Raw genomic sequence first — 23,446 nt, forward strand, 5'->3', positions numbered from 1 at the left:
CTGTGAGAGGAAGCACAGCCATTCGCCTGGTTAGACGGCACAGGTAACCGAGCACACGCACACAGGGAAGGTCCGCATGGCCTCTGCTCTCTGGGCTGTGCCACAGGAGGGGTGGAGGGCGGGGCGGGGCAGCACCCGCTGTGTGGCTGAGGGAGGTGGCAAGTATCTAGCACCCATTCAGATCCCAGTCTCATTACAGAAGGTGCTTCTACCCTTCTGTGAAGGTGACACAGGTTCTTATAACACTTTTCACAAACAAGCACTAAGTACAGACCAAGGTCCCGTCACGAGAGAGTGCGGCCTAACAGAAAAGAGATCAAGGTCAGTGGGAGTTCATACGACACATCTCCCCCTCCGTGACTCGGGGCCTACCGCGGAGGGCCGCTGGCTGGACGGCCGTGTCCGAGCAGGTGCGGGCTGCATAGGAGGGCTCCGGGAAGAGGAGGGTTTTGAATCAGAGCAGGACTGTGGGCAGGGCAGGGAGGGCTGTGGAGTCCCACACTCTGGTTAGAGAAGTGGGGTCACTCACTGTGGTGCAAACCCCAGCTCTCCCGCCTGACCACCACGTCCCCGGCCCTGCCCTGCAAGTGGTGGCACCTGGGGAGGGCGAGGCCATTTCCCACAGGCCTCCACCCCGCCTTCTTGACCCCAGTGCACCCCACGGCAACAGCGACGTATTCTCAAGACTCCCAGGCTCTGGGCGGGCCCCAAAGCAGCCCCAATATTTTAAAGGCAGTTCCTCGGGGTCAACAGGGCCTAGGCCAGGTTTCTTAAAGACCAGCCTTAAACCAGCCCTGAGAGGAGGAGCCCTGCCCTCGGTTTACCGCCCACAGCTCCCCGGATGCACAGGGAGGGCACAACACCCACGACTACGCGCGACAGCAGTGTTTTCTGTAAGGAATGTGAGGGGTTCGAGGTTGTGCCATCCCTCCTCTGTGCACACAGTGGAGATGCCAGCTGCTGGGAAGCTGTCCCCTGTCATTGTCTAATTACCAAGTAGTGCTACCAAAGAAAATATATGTATCTGTGGTTTGTTTTTCCCTCTTTGGTTTCAGGTGTTCCATCTTGTCTCTCACTACGAGCCTCCCACTGAGACCGAAGCACTGCTGCCTGGACACCAGGCCCTCAGGGTCGTTAAAAAGTCGTTACCATCCTGTGTGCGAAGTGTGTTCCTCTGAAAGCAGTTTTCTGGAAACAGCACAAGAAAAATCACTCTCCTTGTAAAAACGCTATTCCTCACACGTGAAGGGGATGCCATCTGACCACCCCTAGAGCTCGCGTCCCTGGCCATTTTCTTGGCGGGGGGGCTGTCCTCCCAACCCGCTCGGCTCCCTGGGCAGCCTGCTGGGTGGGTTGTGGCCGGTGGGCCAGGTGGGCCCTGTGGGGCTTCGACACAGGCCCAGCTGTCACTTCCTAGCCAAGCCATGTAACTCGTGACAGACTCACGTCCTTCTAGCAGGTCTGGGGGCCCACACTGTGCCGGGCATCAGGTCCCATCATGTCCCTGCTTCTCAGATCACCCCTCAGGTACCGGAAACAGGACTAGGGTAAGTGACAATAGCCAGTGACAGTGATTAGGTCCAAGTTTGTCACAGAAAGGATTGGGGTGGGGAGGGGTGGGAGTGGAGGAGGTAAAGGTTTTGCTCTTAGCTTTCTATCCCCAGGCCCACCAAAAAAATCTTCAAGTGCTTCTGGATGTAAAGGTGGAACTTGACACTTGTAAGCTCAGGGTCCTCACAACATGCTGGGGGCTCTGAAAGTGCAGGCGGGATCCTCAGCCTCCGGGGGCCCAGCCCTTCCCACAAGGAAGAGGCAGAGGCCCAGGGAGGCAGGTGAGGCCTCATCCGGGCGCCTTCCTCTCACTGGCGGCTGCTCTCCTGCCCTCTCCCCCCCAACACATGGGACCCCAGGCTTCCGCAGTGGGCTGGGGTGGGGGCTGGGGGCTTTGTTGGGGAGACGGGGCAGCAGCCTGAGCAGGGGAGAGCATCTGTGGAGTAATAAGATCCAAAGGCTTCAATTGAATACAAATCCTCCATTACAGTACATTAATATCTAATCACATTAGAGTTCATTTTCACTAACACAGCCTGAGAGTTGAATAGATGATTTCATTTTCAGCAAAACTGGATACCAAACCTAAGGCCAAAGTATCAGTAGGAAGGGAGTGAGTGGGTAGAATGAGGTAATGAGCCTGTCTCCCTCCCCAAATATCAGATTCCATTTCCCCTCAACGGCTTCAAAACAACCTTGGATGCTGCTCCACGGGAAAGGCGGCGCTGGAGCATGCGTGTCACCGTCGTGACTGAGCCACGCTTGCGATCACTGCATCCTCGAAGGAGGCGGCTGCGGCCGAGATTTCACAGGGTCGGACGCCGCCGCATCGCTCAGCCGGCTCAGAGGCTGGAATGCCGTTTCTGTCGGGCGCTGCAGGAACGCTCGAACTCGCAGTCACTCCGATCTCTCTTGCGGCAGGGAAGGCAGCGTCAGGGGCGTGGCACCCACTCAGTCAGAGGGAGGCCCGGGGGCTGGGAGGAGGTGTCTGAACGGGAGCCTCGGGGGTCAAAGGACACATGTGGTGTCTGCCGTGGGCACTACCCCCAAACCATCAAAGCCCGCACAGCCCGAAGCCCCGCCCCGGCCCTCGGCCCTCGCTGGCTGTCCGCCAGAGGAGTCCATCCCCTTTCCTGAGCTGTAATTCCTCATGTGTCCAGTGCTGGTGGACATATTACCACCCCCTGGTTGCAGAATGAGGTCCCACTCACAGCACACTGTAAACATGTATCTACGCACGCAGGAAGTGAAAGATGTCGACAGGAATGCTGGCCGAAATGTTGATCAAGCTTTTAGCTTTGGATAGAAGAATTTCAAGAGATATTTACTGTACTTCTGTACTATTCGAATTTGATAGGGAGTATATGTAATCATTAAAAAAAAGTACCCATCTTACTACTGCCTAAGGATTTAATACTGATCCCATGACACAAACTGAAAATGCCATCACTGTATTAGCACGCGAGATGTTTCCAGTTGGGAGGATCACTGAGGTGACGGCCGAGACAGCGGATTCTAGCCCTGGTCCTTCGAGGGCGAGAGGTGGTGTGGTTCGGGGGCTGACGGCCTGGGGTCTGCAGCCAGGCTGTAGGCGTGTGAATGTCTCTTTTGTGAAAGTGAAATGATCTCCGTGACCTTAGGCAAACTGCTTACCTCTCTGGACTTCAGTGTCTTTATCTAATAATAACAATGACTATCAAAAAAATTTCAGTGAAGATTAAATACAGGTCCAGCAGAAGTAACACCTGCTTGAGGGTGGTTGGTAGGATAATAATATAGGTGTAATAACCTATAGTTTTAATTTGAACATTTCACCTAAAATGTCACATGGAGTGCTTGAATGTGATACTACTATGTTACAGAATTACAAACTTATGATTTTGTAATAAGAGATTCTGTAATAAAACAGGGGTGTCATTTGTCCCGGACCCCGTACATTCACAAATGTAAAACATCGATTACTACTATAATTACCATTCAGCTCAGTGAGCCTGGACAAGACACACTGCTCCCCTGGGCCCCACCCGTGAGTCATCCAGGTGGACAGTGTGTGATTTAATGACTCCTGCAGAGGTCCCCAGGGAACCCTAGGCATCCCCATCAGCACCCATTTCTCAGAGGCAGACAAAATAGCTAGATGTCATGGGCATCCACACAGCTGTGGTGCTTGCCCTTAGGAAGTCTGTAATCTCCGTGGGGAGACCCGCTACCCTCCTTGAACTGATTAGAAAACAGTGCACACAATATAGTGGTCCCAGCTCACGAACTGGTGGTGTTCTAAAATTTCCCTTGTAATCAGTTGTTTCAAGCTTCAAAAGGAATTTTTCCAGAGAAATAAAGCTATACATTTTGATTGGGTTCCCAGGCCCACCCATAAAACTTAATTTAACCCACAAGGAGGCTGAAGTATGATATACATGAAGCTAAAAAAATGATGTTGTTGCCATAGTAGTAATTAAACAAGCTAGAAAAGCAAGAAATTTAAAACAATCTCCCTAGCGCTGCTGCTTGAGGAGTGAGGATTAAACGCTGTAATGAATATAAAATCACGGGGACGTGGCTGGAATATGGCAGGTGGGCCGTCGATAAGGAGCATGAGAAGGGGGGCGGCGGCGTGCCCTCCTGAAAGCCACCCTCCGTAGAGCACTGTGCCGCTCCCAAGCACGTCACAACCATGACCCTTCTCGCTGGCCCCGAATGCAGTCTGTTCAGCAGGTAGGCACCAGCTGCAGTCCCACTTCAGAGGTAGGACACTGAGGCAGCAAGAGAAGGTAAGTCATCTGTGAGCACCCCAGAGCCACGGAGTGGAGTCAACCACAGAAGCCGGATTTGATGACTGTTAGTTGGTGCTTTTTCCACCAAAGGTCACAGTGGAAACTTTCGAATGATTGAGGGGCTGGGGCACTTACTATTCACTGCCACCCGAGTCCCAGAGTTTTACAGCACCTCACCCAGTGTGGGTGTCACGACTCCAGGACTGGAGATCACACCCTCCCCACACCGGTGGATTACAAGATGACCTCAGGTGAATGACAGTCCCCTGAAACCTCAGTTCCCTGTGTGAAATTGGGGTAAGAATTCAACAAGCAAACAGAGGTGCCTGGCACAGGGAGCGGGCATCACAACTGCTGGCTGATCGCAGTAGGTCTTCACATTCACACACACGGAAAATGGGGGCAGGGAGCAGGATCGGCAGGTGCTCCTTCTCTCCACACACACACTCCGCGGAGGGCTCGAAAACGCAAGGTTTACTGAATGCAAGTCAGAGGATGCTACGTATCGTGTGGGACCGCACACACAAATCTGTACACAGGTTACTCATGAAAACATACATGCTGGTAAATACTTTTAAATGCTCTGGGAGGACGTACGCCCAATTCACGAGAGTGGCTGTCTCCGAGGAGAGGTGGGGAGTGGGATTGCTTTGGGGGCACAAAGGAGGCTTCAACACTAACTGGAATGTTTTATTTCTTTGATTAAAGTAAAAAGACTTGAAGTATATGTGGAAAATATGAACTAGCCAATTCTGGGGATGAGTATATGAGAGAATGTTATACTACTCTTTAATCTTTTCTGTATTTTAAACAGTTCTTGAAATAAATAAAAAGAAAGAGGAAGAAGAAAGGGACTAAAACCACATCTGTGTGTATGTGAGAATTTGCCAGAGGATTCTAGAATTATCTAAACAGAAAATACAAAAATTATGGGGAAAGGTGGAGTTCCTCTCAGTGGGGGTGTGGGTTTGCCGGGTGGTGCCGCTTGCTCCAGACAGCTGTGTCTTTGTGGGAAGCAAGCGGAGGACAGGAGAGTGGCCGGGTGGGGGAGGAATGTCGCTGTCTGTAAGTGCAGGGTTGTGCTCGTGGCTCTGGATGAAGGACACCACCTCACAGGCCCCTAAGGGCTAGAGGAGAAAGACCACTGAGAGTGGCTCTCCAGCCTAAACCTCGTCCTGCCTCCTCTGGAGATGCTGCGGATCCAGTGCCAAGGGTGCCTGGTCTTTTCGGCCCTGGGAATACATGACTCTGCTGCCTGTGCTGTCAAGAGAACGTGAAGGTCAGGATTTTTCTGTAGCAGACCTGCTGAGCAGTGGGGAGACGGAGACAAGAAAGCCTCTGGCCAGCGTGGGACACCTCACGCCAAGATTAATCGCAGGGGTTAATCTTTGCTTCCTCCACTAAAAACACAGGAAGGAAACTTAATAAACGCTTCATATCTAACATATGTGTTACAACACACACACACACATACATATGAGCACAAAGCAGAGAAAGGGAAAGGATAAGGAGATGTTACCATTTCTCTGCATCAACACCTCAGAGAGAAAACACATAGGGAGCAGGCGGATTCACCCTGCAGAACCTGAAAAGGCTGGTGTCCTTGACTCACCAGCCACCTCTGATGATGAGGGTGTGCAGGGGGCTGAACCAAGAGCACTAGTTGAAAGCAGGGAAAAAGAACAGGTGGGCTCTCCAGCTCCCCTGTCCTCCGCCCAACCCAGTGGGGAAGGGCCCCCTGACACCTGGCAGCGGACAGGGATTTCACTTGAGTCTTTGAACACACAGAGCCTGGACTCTGGGGGCACCAGGCACAGCAGGGTGGGACCCTATAGGTGCTGAGAGCAAGGGATCACACAAAGGTGAGTTTCCCAGGTGGACAGTCCTGGGCATTCAGGCCATTGTGATCCAGGCTTAAGCCCCCAGGCAGGAGACTGACCAGCCCGAGAGGAAAGATCTTGGGATACTGATCCACTGTCCTTCCCTCTGTCCCTCCTGTCTTTTTCTCATTGATATTTATCAAGTGCTTCCCATGGAATAGGCCCTGTTTCAGACTGCCCTCAAGAAGCTTCCATTCTAGTGGAAGAGAACGACAAACATTCATCTGAGTTAAAGAAGGGCTACGGAGAAAAACAGAGCAGTGTAAGGAGACAGAGCGGGGAGCCTTGCCTGCAGTAACAGCTTTAAGAAGTACTCTCTGGTACAGGGGCAGCTGAGTTAAGACCCACAGGAAAGGAGAAAATGGGCACGCAGAACTGGAAGAGTGCTCCAGGGAAGGAAGAGGAGGCAGCCAGAGCGGGGCCGGAATAAGTGGGCAGGGGTCCCCCAGGGAAACCTAACCCCTGTCTGATGACCTGCAGTGAGGCCCACAAAACCATCCACATGGAAGGCTCCCAGACAGCTTTCTCAACGCCTGACTTTAAAAGGTAAACAGCCAGTCAAGGATCATCAAAGACTCTAACATGAAAGACAGAGACCAAAAGCAAATAGAAAAGAAAAATAACTCAGAGGATATAGATATAATTCAATAAGCAGAATAAAACTTCAGAAAAAAACTCTATACTCCCTCCAGAAAGATAAGAGAAAGTATTATTACATGTTTGAAATAAGAATAAAATAATATGAAAAGAAGTATTCAGAGAACAAGAAAATGCTCTTATAAATTAAAACTATGATTTGAAATAAATAATTCAACAAAATAGTTAGAAGCTTAAGTTGAGGAAATTTCCCACAATGTCAGACAAAATGACAAAGATAGAAAATAGAAAATAAAAGATAAAAGAGAGAGAAAGAGGGAGAGAGAGAAGAGGGATGAGAGTCAGCCCTGGCCGGGCAGCCCAGTTGGTCGTAGTGTCTTCCTGAGAGGCCAAGGCTGTGGTTCGACCCTCGATTAGAGCACATGCCAATGAATGTATCAATAAGTGAAACAACAAATCTCCTTCTCTCAAATAAATCAACAAAATTTAAAAAGAGAGAGAGAGAGAAGGAGAGAATCAAACCAAGAAGTCCACCATCCAGTTACAAGTTCCAGAAAAAGAAAGGAGAAGATATGACCCAGAAAATTGTCACAGTAAAATGAGGCACTTTCCCAGACATGAAGGGCATAAGTTTCCAAGTTAAACAGGCCACTACAATAAATGAGAACACCCACACCCAAGTATAGTATTGAGAAACTTTAGAAGGTCTAAAAGGCAGGTCAACATAAAGACGCGGGAACCAGAATCAATGGGATTTTTAAAGAGGAACACTGGGGGTCTGAGGATAATGGAGCCCTTCAGTCCAAATGCTGAGGGAAAGCTTAGTTCCCGGCCAGAGGGCTTATTCCCAGCCAAACTGTGATCAAGTATTAAGACAGAACAAAGAAACTTTCTGGCATAAATCTCAAAAAATTTACTTCCACTGCATTCATAAGAAACTACTGGAAATGTACTCCATCAAAAAAAGCACTAAACAAAGGCAAAGAAAGTTATGGAATCCAGAAAACAGGCTCCGCCACGGAAGAGAGGCGGGGGAATTCCCGGGTGACAGGAGACGGGAGGGCTGTGTGGCGCACCCCAGCGCAACCAGCCCCGACGGAGGGGAAGGCAGGGCTCCCAGCAGACTTCTCAGGTGGGGAAAAACTAAACTGATGTAGCAGGTGTTAGAGCAGGTTGAGGAAATCTGCATCACCCTGAAAAAAGTTTGGTGGAAGAATTAACGATAAGTACATAGAAAACTAATGAAATATGTGCATATATTTGTGTATATGTATATACACACATATACATGTACATGCATGTATAATACTAAGTGATTTTTAACTACAGGAAAGATGAATGAAAAAAGAAAGGTGACCAGAACATAGTACGTGGCTCAGCTCTGAACAAGTATAACTTTCTGGCATAAATCTCAAAAAATTTACTTCCACTGCATTCATAAGAAACTACTGGAAATGTACTCCATCAAAAACAGTCACTTAGTCACGCCAGCAGCTGTGATAAATGACACAAAGAAAAACTGCTCTAACTAGAGAGGGAGGATGGAGAGAGGAGGAGAGTGTTGTAGTTGCCAGGGGGAAGGGCAAGAAAGCCAAATCCCTATCTTCCAAAGTAGGAAGACAATAGATAATTCTGATAACAGAATTAAGAAATAAAACAAGCATATAGTTTAGAAACATGAGTGTATAGACCAAAAAAAAAAAAAAAAGAAAAGAAAAATAAAGGTCTAAAACAAATGGACATGTTTGCCCCCAAACCTGAGTCTGATCACATGCTATGTGGGACAAGTGGAGGGACTGTCACTGTCACACGGCAAGAAGGGTGTAAACTGACACACCCCCAAGCAGCAGTATTTGAAATGTCCACGCCCCTCGAGCAGCAACTCCTCCCACGTTCTGTGGCGTGACGCACTCACAGCGTGGGGACACAGCAGGAACGGGACCCTGTAGCAGCCCTGTGTGAGCACAAGAATAGAGTCAACCTAATGCCCATCCCTGGACACTGCTAAGTAAATTCTGGCACATCTCTATCCCTACTAGGGCAGGCTAGCAGCTGAACAAAAATAAAGACTAGAACTGTCTGGGGGAAGGGAGAGGGAGAGGGAGGAGAGGGAGAAACAGAGCAAGCTGGAGGAGAGAGAGGAGAGAACCAGTCACCGGGTGGGGGCGAGACTCTGGAGATCTTCAAGGTATAAAACATAGGGAAAATACACACATCTATTTAGGCATCAACTATGATCTCTGGAGGAAGAGGTGTGTGGGAGGAAGACATTACACAATCTCCACAGTTTTTAACTTTTAAACCATATTAAATGCATTTTCTTTGAGTGTATAATCTTTTCAAAATATTAACTTTTTTTAAAAGGAGAAGAAGGAAAGAAGTTGCCTGTGGGGAGTGGGACCTGAGGTAGAAAAGAGTGAAGCAAGGATTGCTGCTTTTTGTTATAAACCTTGTGGTTCTGCTTGACTTTTAAAACTATGCACATATATAACTTTTATAAAAGTAAAAAAAAATTGAAAGTTAAAAAAAAAGAAGCAAAGCAGAGTCAAGAAAGGGAGCAAAGCCTGCGGCGATGAGGGATAGAAAGGGGACGTGGGAAACAGATTTATTTACAACCTTTGGAAGCAAGGCTGGAAGGCAAACATGAACCTTCCAAAAAGATTCTCGAAAAAGGAGGAAATAATAAAGGCCGTTCCCTATCAGCTGAGCTTATGCAGTGAGGGCGGCACCCTCTGCGAGCCTGTGGCCTTGAGTGAGCCTCCAGATCAGCCTGAAGACCGACCGCTCTGACAGTTCTTTATGAGTGTGCCTCTCGTGCTGACCCCACAGCTGCCTGCCATCCCTCAGAGCAAGCTATTCTTATTGTCTTCCTCGCCCTTGAAATGGGCCAAGGACCACAACAGCCATCTCTTTAATCATATCTAAAGACACGCTATGGACTGGGCATGGGAGGGAGAGCGTGTCTTCCACAAGACTGGGTGAGGCGGGAATTCTCGAGTTGTCACAGCCCTGAGACTGGGCTCTGGGTGCTCTTCCCCGGTGGCTCCCAGCCTGGCACATCCTGGGGACTCCCTCCCTTGCTCCAGAGGCACAGAGAGGGTGTTTATGCAGTGGAGTCTGCGGTGGAGTCAGCCCAGATCCTTGAACCCCCTCCAAAGAGCTCCCCAGTCCCCAGATCTCTGAAGCCTTGGTGCAGATCTCACTGTCTAATCTGGCACCGGGAGGAAGTTCTCTTGTCTTGCACGATGCCTCAACCGGATTTTATAGCTGGCTCACTGCCCTGATTTGCAGGGAATTTAGACTCACTTATTCATCCTGTCTGCCCATCCATTCAACAAGTACTTATTGAGAGCCCTCTATGTGTCAGGCTTAGGTAAACTGGCACCAATTTGTCTAACTGGACTGCAGACCTGAGGTGGCAGGAAAACAGCTTGTTAGGAGCCACCAGCATTGGAGATCATTTAGTCACATGCTGATCAGCCTAACGCATACTGAGAGCAAAGGTCACACATGGGAGGCTTGCAGACATTTTGCTCGTTTGCTATGTACTTAAAATTTGAGCTAGTTGCCTCTTAAAAATGGGAGATTTCAAGTAAAAATGCAAAATTTTGGTTTCTCTTGAAAACTAGGAGACCTGGCATCTTCGGATCCTCTTTTCCACAAAGACGATATTGGTGGGAGCTGAGGGGACTGTGACAGACTCAGGCCCTCGAGCTTCCAGTGGCCTCCGTCGCTCCCTGGAGCCTGTCCTGGCACCAGCTCACGCCACCCACCTGGTCCAAGCAGAGACAGAACTCAGGCGGTAGTGAAATGGAATAAATTAAATTCCTAACTTGTACAGGAATCACACCACCACAAAGTTCTTTGGGGGATCTGGCACGAGAATTGATACACAAATTATGCTTCAGTTAAAAAGAAGAATTTATCTTCTTAACGCTGTTCTCTTCTTAGCCTCAAGAGAGGCACCAGTGAGGTTCCGGGAAGGACGGAACAGCTGATAGATAGTCTTCAGGTGCTCCTGTGGGGCTTCTAAAACCCCAGCTCCACACCACGCCTCAGACCAGCTGGAGCCCAGAACCTCTGGGCGGGCCCTGCATGAGTCCAGCGTGGGCTCCCCGGGGGATTTGAACACACAGCCAAGGTGGCGCCCTTCCTCCTGCTGGAGATGGGGCGGTGGGGAGTGGCTTCCTGGGACAGAGACGGGTCATCTTTCCTCCTAATTACAGTCCAGCTCAGCCTTCCCCTAGGTTCCTCCTGCCCCTGGGGCTGCTGGACCTAGGTGGCTGAGGAGAACTTCAGGCCTCTCTGGTGAATGAGGGCACTTGCCTTTACTGCTCTAACCTGAGCCAGTCTTGGGTTTTGCCTTCCCTGCACATAGCATAACTTTCCCCTTTAGAGGAATTTCCTCTCAGAGAGAAGAAGGTCAGGACCCTCCAGCCAGCTCTTCATGAGCTGAGCTGAGAGCTTCTAACCCTGTGGCAGCTACAGGAAAGTATGTGTCCCGGGGACATTGGTGGAGTGTCTGAGTGAGTATGTGGGGGGGTGTGAGGAGAGGGGGGCTGTGTTAATATTCCAAATCTCACGCAGTCCCCATCCCCTAGCTCCTGCTCTCACTCGCAGCCAGAGAGCGCTCCTCGATTCCCCCAAGGGGGTGCAGTAATTGATGATTAGCATTCGAAAGCATGGCTTACATCCTGCTAGCCCGTCATATTTAATTACATTTTAACTATATTCGTCTTCGATAATAGCACGAACATAATTTAGATAATTATCTCCCTCCCTCATTCTCTGACTCTGTCTGCCTCACTCAGAGCTCCCTGCCACAAAAATCACTTTCTTGGCTCCAACACATAAACAGACTCTGGGGCCAAGTGCTTTTCTCTTTTGCAGCAGCAGCTGTGCTACAAACACAATGATTTTGAGTATCCTGCAGAAAAAAAAGAAAATTCCTGCTTCTTCCTGCTTCTCTATTCATGTTTGTACACAACTGGTGATGGGAAGTTGGTGTGTTTGGGTGTGTGCGCACACCCACAGCCGTGCACATCTCTACGTCGGGGCGAGAGCTTTTGTGTAGTGTAGAAGCCGGGGTGGCCGAGTCAATCAGATCAGGGGTCTGGCATTTCTTACAAGGTTTAATGGCTTCCCTCTCAAATTTAAACCAGCGGACAGTTCTAAATGTCTGGTAAGTCTTTTGAAGAGAAGTTCTTCCTAATAGGGTTTCTGTCACAGTTGGCTCTTATAATTAATGACTGTTAGCCTTGCTGACCATCAGCCTCCTCCAAGAGACCGCAGGCATGAGAGAGAAACTTGGGGCTTTTCTGGCAGCGGGTGAATGTGTCGCAGGCCTACTGTTCCAGTGTCGGGGTCCCTCCAGACCCTCCCCAACACCAGCTAGGTCACAGGCCATCTGAAGGCCTCGGCCTAATGGCTCCCATCTCGTTCCCCGCTCAGGAGCCTCGTCCATTGGTTTCTCTGGTGAAGCTGCCCAACATAGCTGGGTTTTTTAGGTGTAAAGATTTTATGTTACAGGACTTCAGGCCAAGATGGAGATGTAGGTAGACACACTGTGCCTCCTTACACAACCAAAAGAAGGACAGCACATGCAAAAACAAAAAACAACTAGAACAGCCAGAAAATCAAATTATATGGAAGTCTGACAACCAGAGAGTTAAAGAAGAAACATTCATCCAGACTGGTAGGAGGGGCAGAGATGGGCAGCCAGATGGAGAGCAGTTGAGGCAAGGCGGTGACTGGTGAACGAGGCAAGGCAGAGGCTGGAGGACCTGGTGAGGTGGTGACTGGTAGAGTGGGCGGTCCCAAATTCATGTGCAGATAAACTGGGAACAACTGGAGAGTGAGACCAACTACGCAACCCAGGGTTCCAGCCCAGGGAAATAAAGCCTCAAACCTCTGACTGAAAACACCTGTGGGGGTTAAGGTGGCAGTGGGATAAACTCCCAGCCTCACAGGAGAGTTCGTTGGAGAGACCCACAGGGTCCTCAAATGTACACAAACCCACTCACAAGGGAATCAGCACCAGAAGGGCCCAATTTGCTTGTGGGTAGCAGGGGAAGTGACTGAAATCCAGCAGAGAGCAGAGCAAGCGCCATTGTTCCCTCTCTGACCCCTTCCCCACCTACAGCGTCACAACCCAGCAACTGGGTTGCCCCACCCTGGTGAACACCTAAGGCTCCAACTCTTACATGTAACAGGTGCAGCAAGACAAAAAAAAAAGTCCCAAATGAAAGAACAGATCAAAGCTCCAGAACAAATACAACTAAGTGACAAAGAGATAGCCAACCTATCAGGTGCACAGTTCAAAAACACTGGTAATCAGGATGCTCACAGAATTGGTTGAATTTGGTTGCAAATTAGATGAAAAAATGAAGACTACAATAAGTGAAATGAAGAAAAATGTACAGGGAAGGAAACTGGGACTCAAATCAATGGAGTGGACCAGAAGGAAGAAAGAAACATACAATCAGAAAAGAAGGAAGAAATAAGAATTCAGAAAAGTGAGGAGAGGCTTAAAAACCTCCAGGACGTCTTTAAATGTCCCAACATCCAAATTATGGGGGTACCAGAAGGGGAAGAAAAAGAGCAACAAGTGGAAAAGTTATTTGAACAAATAATAAAGGAGAACTTCCCAATCTGGCAAAGGAAATAGACTTCCAGGAAGTCCAGGAAGCTCAGAGAGTCCCAAAGAAGTTGGACTGAAGGAAGCACACACCAAAGCACATCATAATTATACTAGCCAAGATTAAAGATAAGGAGAGAAATCTTAGAAGCAGCAAGAGAAAAGAAGACAGATACCTACAAAGGAGTTCCATCAGACTATCAACTGATTTCTCAAAAGAGACCTTGCAGGCAAGAAGGGGCTGGAAAGAAGTATTCCAAGTCATGAAAGGCAAGGACTTACATCCAAGGTTACTCTATCCAGCAAAGCTTACATGTAGAATGGAAGAGCAGATAAAGTGCTTCTCATATAAGGTCAAGTTAAAGGAGTTCATCATCACCAAGCCCTTATTATATAAAATGTTAAAGGGACTTTTCTAAGAAATTGAAGATAAAAAACACGTATAGTAAAATGACAGCAAACTCACAATTATTAACCACCACACCTAAAACAAAAACAAACACAAACTAAGAAACAACTAGAACAAAAACAGAATCACGGAAATAGAGATCACATGGAGGGTTATCAACAGGGGAGTGGGAGGAGGAGAGAGGGGGGAAAAGGTACAGAGAATAAATAGCATAGATGGTAGGTAGAAAATAGACAGGGGGAGGGCAAGAATAGTATGGGAAATGTAGAAGCTAAAGAACTTATGACACATGGACATGAACTAAAGGGGAATGTGGGTGGGAGAGGGTGTGCAGGGTGGAGGAGAGTGAAGGGGGAAAAATGGGACAACTGTAATAGCATAATCAATAAACTATATTTAAAAAGATAAAAATTAAAAAGAAACTGAAAAAAAAAGATTTTATGTTACAAGTTCCCACCTCTAAGAAGATTTCTAAACAAATAAGGGAATAAAAAATGGGTTCAGAAATAGCTACTACCAAAAACAAACCTGTCCAAAGTTTAGAAATTTGGAGCCTGAAAGAACTTCAACAAACTAATCCACAAGCTACAGTGCAGAGATGGGAGGTTCTCACCCCCAGATTTTCCAGGTTCTGTCCTTTTCCTTGCAGTTTTCAAAGGCTCCAGTGAATATGGATTTTGTATAAGTATTCACTTTGTCTGACATTGAAGGATTATCTATTTGCCAAAGATCAGTTACTTGTGTTCTTCAGATAAAATTCATTGCTCTTATGGTTCTAGGTCCACATCAGAGAAGAATATCCTTTATTTCCCCCCAGAAAAATAAATGCCAGCAAGTGGACAGTGCCTGCTGTGTGGAGGTACAAGCAGGGAGGCTGACAGGAGTGTGTCTGTGTTGTTCACAAACAAAGGGACTCTTGCTGCCCCTTGTTTGGGAGGCCAAAATTCCTCGCTATCTCTGGAAATACACTCAGGCAGACTTCAGAGCCAGAGAGTTGTCTAGACCAACATTTGCCATCACCGTGTTGAGTCCAGCAACCGATCCTTCTAATGTGACTGGGCTCACTACTGGCTGAGGTGCAGAAGGGAAACAGCGCCCTCCTGATCCTGAAAACTGAGTGGTGACTGTTGGCCCAGCAGAGAAACTCAACGTGGCGACCAGGAATGGTTGTGGAGTCCTGCCTGGGCAATGAGGAGGCAGCAAGGATGTGGTCCTCCCTTGGACGTGAGGAAAGTGGAAGAGTTCTCTTCTGGATCAAGGGCTCTCCATCCATGGCACAGGTTCTGGGCTATCACCTCCCCTCAATGACAGCTGGGCAGAATGATCTGGACCCAGCACTAGGTGTGTTCATCCCTGCCTGGGGCTGTGGTTTCACACGTTGTAGAGTTCCTATCAGTACAGCCTAGGCTACTGTAGGCCAGGCAAGTGGTGGGGCGATGGGACTTTAGAACAGGTGAAGGAGGACTCAGTTCTCCTCCCCCACAGCCCTGCACACTCCAAACACCTTGATTCGCTCCATGTTGTTCATTAGGGATGTTCTGATTTCTCTGTGCCCAGCTCAGGCACTTGGGAATTTTGCTGAAATCTGCCTGAAATGTAAGAACCATTGGGTGTATGGAGGGGCTGGCAGCTTGGCCACACTTTGTGCCAGTAGGCAGTTCCAGAGCCTGGTGGGAGAGGGCAAATTCAGTCTGCTGTTCCCCAGAGGATTCCCTGTCCCCGGCGAGTCGATGCTCCACAGAATAACTGATTTAATGACATAAGCGACTCCTTCCAGCCTGTGAGGAGTGCACGCTCAGCCTGAAGAGGCTGTTGCCTCTGCGGAGAGTGCCACCTCCTCTCTCCAGCCTCTGCACGGCTGTCCAGCGCCACCTCCACCTCTCTCCAGCAGCACACTGTCTCTGGGATGCACACTGGAAATATGAGGACTAGGCAAGAGCAGGAGCCAATTTTCAAATGTTAAGCATTTGGTAATTTTATTTCCTAGTGTTTTAAATATCAAATGCATTTAGAACACAATGAGGACTGAATGCCCCTTGAATTTCAAGTTTAAAAAAAGGGCTGCTTTCATGGAAATTCATGCCAAAAGCCTGTGCAGAACAAAGCCTGGCCTTGACCTCAGAAACCCACTACAGGGCGCACAGTTGGCAAGCCAGCAGCCTCCAGAAGGACTGCCAGACATCCTCTGATTCGAACCTGACCAGTTTCATACCTAAAAATTACACTAAGTCCCTGCAGGTATTCCAGATCTGATGACATGCCAAAGTCATTCAGCACCTAACACTGGGGTATATTTAGTACAAACTTAAAAATAGACTCTCTCTCCAGCCATTAAGGGCATGATATTTGTAGCTGAACAGATAAGAAATTGGGGGCACTGGAGAGAGCTTTAAAAATCTCCAGAGTACAAAAAAAAATGTTTTTCTACGACGGAAACTTAGGATCTTAGCGTGGAGCCGCCTAAGATTAGCCTACAGCCATTTAATGCACGAGTCTCCGAGTGCGAGTTCTGTAATGAACAGGTGACAAGTGTGTGCGGCAGGCCCCATGAAGGCCTTCTCCAGAATTTGCATAAACTGCCACATTCAACACAATTAAAGCAAGACAGTGAATGGCCTGAAAGCTGATACAGTACATGTAACAATCTTTCTTCTGGGACTTTCCTGACAGTAAAAAAGGTGATCTTTAAAAAAGCATTTCTTTCTCTTTTCAAACACTTTCTTGATTAAACAAACAAACAAAAATCACCACTACCCTCAACTTGGTGTTGGTGACTTTCTGGGTCCAGTCTTTGTTGGCCTAGACCTTTCAAGACTTATGAGGCGTGTGTTCTTTTGTAAGCTCCTCGCTCTGCTTGTGCTGGTTCCAGGTCACTGTCTGGCCCCTTCCCCAGATCCCTGCTGTGCCCTGGCCTGGAAGCGGGCAAGAACTTGCCCTGAGAGTCAGCTCTGCCCATCTCAGCGCCTTCAGCAGGGCTGCTGTGCGGTGTCAAAGGGCAGGCAGGGAAGAGGCAGCCTGTGGGTTCCCTGTGTACTCACAAAGCATGATGGGCAATGAGACAGGACAGCTGACAGCCAGGGCACGTGTGAAATATATGAATTAAGTTAAACAATTTAGATAATGCATGACACAACAATCAGACACCAAGACAGGTAGGAGGATTTGGCCAGGCAAGGAGAGAGGCTGGAGGTATGGCAGGCCAGGGGTTCTCTCCAGACCATTTTAGTTAGCCACCAAAAGAAAATCAGGGAGCAAGAAGTTGCGTGGGAGGCATCTCACTCTTTGTGACGAATCCCGATTCTCCTCAAGCCAGCAACCTCAGAGATTCTCTCTCTGTATTTTCGGAACCAAGGCCACGTGTGTTTGCATGCACCATTCCCAAGATGTGATGCAGCATATTTCTTTCTTTATCTTTTTTTTTGCTTTGTAATTTTTTTAAAAATTGACTATATTGGGGTGACATTTGTTCACAAAACTATACAGGTTTCATGTGTACAACTCAACAAAACATCAACTGCACAGTGCATCGTGTGCCCACTGCTCCAAGCAAAGCCCCTTTCTGCCTCCATTTTCCCCACCTTTGCCCACCCCCACCCAGCCCCAGCCCCTCCCCTCTGGCTGTCACCACACTGTCGTCTGTGTCCGTGTGGCATGCGTGTATGTTTTTTGGCTAACTCATGACATCCAGCCCCCCGTCCCTGACAGCTGTCAGCCTGTTCCATGCCTGTTTCTATTTTGTTTGTCAGTTTATTTTGTTCATTAGATTCCACATATAGGTGAGATCATATGGTATTTGTCTTTCTCTGACTAGCTTATTTCATTTAGCATAATAATTTCCAGGCCTATCCACATTGTCACAAAAGGTAAGATTTCCTTCTTTTATATGGCCATGTAGTTTTTCATTGTGTAAATGTACCACAGCTTTTCTTATTCACTCATCTACTGACAGGCACCTGGACTATTTCCAGATCTTGGCTATTGTAAATAATACGATGCAGTGTATTTCCTAACACCTGCTCTGCATTTTGTTCATGTCTCCAAGGCTAAGACATCAAACAGTGACTTCTTTACTACTTCCGGGTAAACAAGCAGCCATGTGACACACACAAAAACATGCTTCCTTTCAGGTTGTTTCAATATACTCCTAGTTATTCCCCATTCTGGTCCCCTGCCCTGAGGGTTCTGCAGAGTTGAAGGCAGATGTCAAGAAGTCAAATTGCATTCAACAAGGTTAAAAGTTATCCTTGGCACATGGAAATCTCTTGCAATAAAATACTGTGAGGATGTTGCTGAAGCCAAATCAGCTTATTCTTCTGTATTCTATTTTGGGGAGAAAGGTTGCTGGGTGAAGGGAATGGATGAGAAGACTGACCAGTAACTCTTTCTGATTCCACTGTCAGGCTTTAAAATCAGATAGATCAGCTATTAATCTCAGAAAGCCAGAAGTGAATGTGTGCAATAAATTTGTCATCATTTTATGAATAAGCTCTCGGTCATAAGGGCTTACTGTCTGGCAATTCACCTTTTCTGTGATATTTTCTTTCACTTGTATTTTAGAGCAGCTTAGAGAGAATATTATTTGTGTTCCTGGAGAGCGGAACATAAAAAAGGGTCAGAATGATGGAGATGTACAGGCAGGCTTCGCATCTGCCCCTGGGCTCGCTAGGCAAACAACTCACCGATGCTTGAATGAGCACCACTGGGGGACAGGAATCACTCATCCAGGCTTGGAGAGCACCCATCCCCTCGGCCGCTGCTAATGAGGCCCTGTTACTGCTGGATGACGTAGCAAATGCCCGTCGGCTTTCTGTCAAAGGCTGTCAAATAGAGCTGTTGGTAATCACAGCTGGCAAGTTGTTTAGTCAATATTTGTGAAAAATTCAACCGAGTGTGTGAAAGCACAAAGTAGATTTTCCTAAAGTTGCTGGGTAATATACTCATCTGCCCATTTTGTTGTGGCTCTACCCCCATGCTATCATGCTGGTGTCCTGCAGGGCGGTCCCGGTGGGCTGTGGGGTATGATATGTAGCAGCAGATGAAACTGCAGCTGCTTTGGCATTCAGCTCTTTTCTCTTCCCCACTGCATCAACAGAACTTGAGATCTGAAACGCTGTACCGAGGAGCCTTTAAACTAGAGATGAACAAACAACCTAACACCGCTGCCAATAATAACATGGTTTTGCCTAAATAACGCCCCAGGGAGAAGGCCCCTCAGTATCCATTTTATGGCTGTGGGGAGAATATATTTCTGCCTTTCACTCCTTGTGAAGGACCATTGCTCTATTCTGTACCTGAAGGTGACAAATATCCTTCTGGAGCCACTTCTTCTGGATATGACACAATATCGCGAAAGGAAACCACACTCAATTTAGATCATAACTCTGACAGGTGAATTTGGGGACCGGCAGACTGGTACAAGCTCTGCAGAACACTTCTGAGCACCCTTGGCTAGGACCACTTTCTGTAGTGAGTGAGTCTAGTTAGATGCACTAGAGTGCATTCCACTGAAACGTAGCATTTGGGAAACACAGGTCTCCCTCTGAAGATCTTAGATGTTGGGACTCCCAAGTGTGGGTCCCTGGATGAATGGTTTTTCAGCATGTATGGTAGAAGGTTTGTCCCACACTCCTGAACTCTGTTAATGACCACCCTCCCCCCCACCGTACAGGACTGCTTAGCAGCTGGGGCTAGCATTTGAAGAATATGCCTGTAAGTGAAATTCTCACTGGCCTCATAACAGAGCCAGTATACAATGACCTGTGCTGCAGCTGTCACCAACACTTTCATAGTCAGTGAAGCATCAGCAACTGCCTTCTGGAGAGACCATATCTACCACGCTGTCCAGGGGCTCCCAAACTTGGGCATCACTTGGAGGGCATGCTAAACACAGACTGTGGGGGGCACTGGGGGGGCACAGAGTTTCTGATTCTGGTGCCTGGATCTGCACTTTTAACTCATTTCCAGGTGATGCTGGTGGCCCAGGGGCCATACTTCGAGACCCACTGTTTTAGTCAATAGCATAAAGGACAAGCTTATGCTCCAGTAGTGGAAGATAGTGAGTTGGAGAAATCAAGGGGGGTTTAGAATAAGGGAATTGGAGAGACTTGGGAAGGTAATTTTTGTGGCAGGGAGGATGGGGGACTGATACGGAAGTGATGCTGTGAGCTGGAAGGTTCCAAATCCAGCCTTCGGAAGTACCCCATAGATATCTTGGTCAGGTGGAGAGGTTTGTGGCCAAGGATGACAACCACGGGGACGACTGTGGTGGAGCAGAAGTCCACCAGATAGGAGACACGTATCTGGGCTTCTGCCACTTAGTGGCTGCAGGGCCTTGGGTGACTCACTTGATCTCTGGAGCATTTGCTGTCACTCCTGTAACACACCTATCCTGCAGGCAGTCCAGCCAGTCTGACAGGCGGAGGCTGCGCAAGCACTGTGTAAACTGCCAGCAAATGTCAGGCTCCCTCTGCTGCCGCACCGCCCATCCAGAGAGCTTCCCGCCTGCTGCTGACCCACTCAATTCTCCCTCACCTGCAGACTCTGCCTGGTCCTTGGTTTAGTCCCATCCCCAGTAAGGGGGAATGCAGTTAGGCGAGCCCTGCTCTGGATCCCGCTCTCCTTATGGGTCCCAAAAGCTGGCTCTCACCTCATTCCTGGCAATTCAGCAAGCATGTCAGGCCCCTGGTTCCAGCAATTACTCTAATTCACGTCTATGGTTACCCCCAGGGTCAGCAAACTTTACTATAAAGGGCCGACAGTGAATATTTTAGGCCACATAGCACCCCCATCTCATATTCTTCATTTTTCACAACCTGTAAAAATGTAAAAACCATTCTAAGCTTAAAGGCCAGACAAAAGCAGGCCATGGGGCAAATTTGGCCCTGATGCCCTGCTCTGGCCAACCCCCTTGACATCCTCAGGGCCTGCCACAGCCCTTCCAGCCTTCCTAGGGCTATAGTCTGTTCCTGACCCCAGGTTCCAAAGCTGGGTCCCTGCTGCCACCTGCCTGGAATGCTCCCTAAGTGCCAGCTTCTGGGCTGTGCTATTGTCCAGAACAACTCCTGGACCTACCAGATTTCCCCGAGGACTGCTTATCCTGACTTCTCCTGCCTCCTGCAGCAGTGACCTTCTGAAGCATTTTCTTACGCAGGAGTAGGTTGGACCCATGCCCAGGTCCTAGTGTTCCTGGTCTGGAATGTCTACCGCCAGCTGCCCGGTTCCCCCTTAGGCTGAGCATGTGTGGCACAGACAGAAGCTCACAAGGACAGACACACTGAATCTATGACTGGGCAACTTCACAAAGGAAACACTGTCCTCTTGATTTAATTTTCTTTATTCTCAAATCCCAATGATCAATAGATTGTATATTTCTCAGGCACAAAAATTTAATGACGAGTTATGCGACATTTAATTTCTATATATATGAAATTTAATTTCTAGTTACACATGACATTTTATCTGATGAGGGAAAAATAATCCAATTGTTGAGTGTGACTTTCTAGGTAGACCACCCTTTCCTGTGCAGTTCTTGCGTTGTGCCCACGCAGATGGCACCAGGTTGGGGACACGGATGGCTCCTCCGAGCTGTGACTGACGAGCTCTCTGTGCAGGTCTAGTGAGAAGCAACACGCATGCACATGCTGCTATCTGCTCCTTCAGGAGGAGGATGAGGACACTGATTTATCACTGTCTCTTCTTCGGACTAAATATTCTCTCCTCACAAATTAGCCACCTAAATCCAGCTTCTTCACTTTCATCTTTTTGATAAATGCTCTGATTTGAAACTGTTCCAGTTCTGTCACACAGTCTAAGGGTTTGCCATGCATCTCACGTTTGACCTGACCACGGAACAATACAACCACAAAGTTCTGATATTTACTAAGACAGAAGAGGCCAGGTGGTCTTGAGGTGAGTGAGTTCTTGTGGTAAAATTAGATCAGCAACCACCAAAAGATGGAAAAAATAATAATTTTGGCTCTTTTTGCCACGTGAGTCACCAATGGCTTTGTTACATCTTTCCAATGCATAACCTAAAATAGATACCCAAATACAAATAATCTCAAACACTAAAAAAGCATTTGACTACCCCTGCTATCTCGGAAACACTCTTCGAAGAGCTGACAGGCCGTCTTTAGCTACTGTATTTTTAACAGAGTATATCGATGGTATTTAATACAGTATTTAACATGGTAATACAGTATTTCAGATTCATGAGTTGACCTGGCTGTCTGTGCTTAAAATAGAGAAATAAACAACCATGGAAGTGAATTTGTTAAACATCCAGATAATGGAGAAGCGGTCCACTTCTTAGTATTTGCAGCCCTGGGCTGGTGGCAGGGCAGCGGGAGCAGGAGAGCAAGAAGCCCAGAGTGGTGCACGAGGTGAGCCAAGTATCCTTGAGGGTAAACATGCCCATCAGGGCAGGCCCCACCTTCTTCCCTAATGTGCTTCTGGGATACAGACTTTTACGAGCCCCCCAAAGAGCGAGCTGTGGTCTTTCAGCACAGAGCTGAGTGGTAAGATCCTTTGAATGGAAGTTTACTCTTGGTTGTTTTTGAATAAGCTACTTTGGCAATAAGAAAAACTCCTTACCATCCAAAAGGAGCTTGTACTTGAACTACTGCTTCTAGAAAGGGGTGTAACCCTATCAGTGTTCTCACTGGGATTTGAAGCTATCCTTTGTGCATGGTGTGACAATATACACTTGTACTGGCCAACAAGGGATCTTTCATTCACCTCTCACAAAGTTTTGCAGTGTATGATTTTTTTCAGAAATGAGACTTGACAATGCACATTTATCGCAATGAGAAATCTGCCTTTAAAATGTAATTTAATGACGTCTATAGTTATTCACTGACATCTTTATAAAACTGTTAGTGTGGAAATATATTTGTCTTTATGAAAATAATTATCCTCTTTACAAGCATCACGTAATACAAGAGCCATACATTAAAAACACAGCAGGAAGAGTAGCAGTGGTCTAATTATATTGTGCTGAGGCAACATTGCACCGCCACACTGAGCACTGTCTTTTATAGATTCTAGCTATCCACCAGGCAAGGCAAACATTTCCTTTCTGTTAACTTCCACCCATGCTTCTGAGTGCTCAGCTTAGGGATGCTACTGAAACCAGAGAATTGAGAAAGGCTCTCCAAGGTCACACAGATGCAATAATGCAGCAAATAAACAAGCTACTGATTGTGATTTAATGCTGCTTTTCTTCCTACCTTACCTTGGTTTATGAGCAGACATTGATGATTTAACCTTTCAGACAATTAGAGAAGAAGGTTTGATTGACAGCAAATGAATAAATAATGTTTTAGTGCAGGAGACAGAGTCATCCTCCCCTATTAATCAGTCCCTCTGCCCACATACAGGTAACGTGATATTTATCATGCCACTCTGTTACAGTCCCTTGGGGTGTCATTTCATGGCTTACCAGTAAAAACTTCACATTTACAGCAACTGCCCCTCTATTACTGTCGATAGCATCTAATTGATATGTCAAACCTCCAAGGAATGCAGTAAATTGAAACACTCCCTCCCTAAAGAAAATCAACTGGCAAACAGGTAAATCAGCACCCGCCTTCCTGTAATC

The 23,446-nt window shown here is 47.6% G+C and overlaps 1 protein-coding gene across 4 annotated transcripts in view; it reads right to left on the reverse strand.

The window, feature by feature from the left end:
* BTBD9 (BTB domain containing 9) overlaps positions 1-23,446 on the reverse strand; it is a 454,104-nt gene that overhangs the window by 21,837 nt on the left and 408,821 nt on the right. The gene's annotated exons all lie outside the window — the stretch shown is intronic.

Source organism: Phyllostomus hastatus, unplaced genomic scaffold, assembly GCF_019186645.2.
Source record: "Phyllostomus hastatus isolate PE091 unplaced genomic scaffold, TTU_PhHast_1.1 phas_contig_40, whole genome shotgun sequence".
NCBI lineage: Eukaryota > Metazoa > Chordata > Mammalia > Chiroptera > Phyllostomidae > Phyllostomus > Phyllostomus hastatus.